The 1578-nt window shown below is 42.5% G+C and overlaps 1 protein-coding gene across 3 annotated transcripts in view; it reads right to left on the bottom strand.

Annotated features, from left to right (window-relative positions):
• The window catches only part of NMD3 (NMD3 ribosome export adaptor), a 68801-nt gene that overhangs the window by 19691 nt on the left and 47532 nt on the right, over positions 1-1578 (bottom strand). The window lies entirely within an intron of this gene.

Genomic DNA, 1578 nt, shown 5'->3' with positions numbered 1-1578 from the left:
CAGAAGGAGTGCTCAGCGGCGGCCTTCTTGGCAACCACAAGGCGCCTCGGTTTACAGTGCTTCCACTGGCCGCACATCTCCCCCTCCAGAGACCCTCCGTCTGGAGACATCAGGCCGGCACCCCAGAGCAGAGCAGCAGCACAGAATGTACAGGTATAATGCAGCAAAACTGCACCTGAACTCCGCAGCTACTTTAGAAATATTGCCTGCTGTTTCTGTCCTGTGCTTTATTTTGCATTGTTTTATAATGCATTGCTGGGATTTGTAGACCTCTATAGCTGATTGTATTGTTCTGCATTACTTTATAATGTATTGCTGGGATTTATAGTCCTCTATAGCTGGTGGTAGTCTGCATTGCCATATAATGTATTGCTGAGACTTGTAGTCCCTTTACAGCAGGTAGTGGGCTGGTGCAATAGCCAGACTGCTATTGGCCATTTCAAATTGCAATAGCAGGCTGGCTATTGTACCCACCCACCGCTTGCTGTGCCCTCCTCCCAGCGTGGAGGAGAGAGCTATAGGATCCAACCAACTAATCGATAATGAAAATAGTTGACAAGTATTCTCATCATCGATTAGTTGGTTGCAGCCCAACATGGGTTAAGTGCTAATTTTTTCTAGGGGACTCAAATAAAGCAGTTTTACTTACCCGATCCCAGCTCCTGCGGCGGTCAATAAACCTGCATAAGATGTGATGAGAGTCTGTAGACCACTGCAGCAAAAAGAGAAGAGAAGAAGCCTGCAGGGACAAATCAAGCAGTCTGGAGGGAGCTTGCGGGACAAAGGATCAAGTAAGTGAAACAGTTTTCATAGCGTCCACTAGACAAAACGAGCACTACCCCTTGCAGTGCGGGGGGTAATCCAACTGCAAGGGTACCTTTTTTGTTTGCCTGGAGGTGGGCTTTAAATATTTAAACTTTAACTGTGATTATAAACATTAAATTATGGAATATTAAAGGGTTGTATGAAAATTGACCCTGAAGTGTCCCTAGACGTGATTCATGCTTCAGAAAACAAAAATAAGCTTGAGGAGGTTCACTTTCAGGCAAGGGGTGACCTCACTGACATACTTTATTAAGGCAATACAAAGTTGGCTTGTCAAGTCTAATGCAGCCAAGAAAGAAGTAACAACATAGACCATTTAAATGTCTTTTTAAACTACAATCAAATTGAACTCGTGTGTATAGTAACCCCCTGCACCTTCCTCCCAGGGCGATCTGTTATTTTCTTGCTGTTTATCTTGTTTTATAATTAGCACTCAGAGGGCCTATTTACAAAGACAGATAGAATGAATGCTCTTCATTTTACTGCATTTTATCCTATTTCATCACGAACAGTCTCCTAATTTTCCACCAATTTAAATAATTTTGACACAGGCTGCAGTAAAGTGAAGCATAAACAATGGAGAAACACAAACATGAGCAGTATAAAAAAACAAAAACTGGAAAGTGACAAAAAATATGTCATTTTGGGAAACATTCTCCAGCTTTCATTGATTTACATCACGCTGTACATTCTTGTTGTCAATACTGGAGAAATTATCGTGCGTGTGTGTGTGTGTGTGTGTGTGTGTGTGTG

Source organism: Nanorana parkeri, unplaced genomic scaffold (genome assembly GCF_000935625.1).
Source record: "Nanorana parkeri isolate BGI_ZX_2015 unplaced genomic scaffold, ASM93562v1 scaffold136, whole genome shotgun sequence".
Taxonomy (NCBI): Eukaryota; Metazoa; Chordata; class Amphibia; order Anura; family Dicroglossidae; genus Nanorana; species Nanorana parkeri.
The sequence above is the reverse complement of the archived record's forward strand: the minus strand, read 5'-3'. Positions and strand labels throughout refer to the sequence as shown.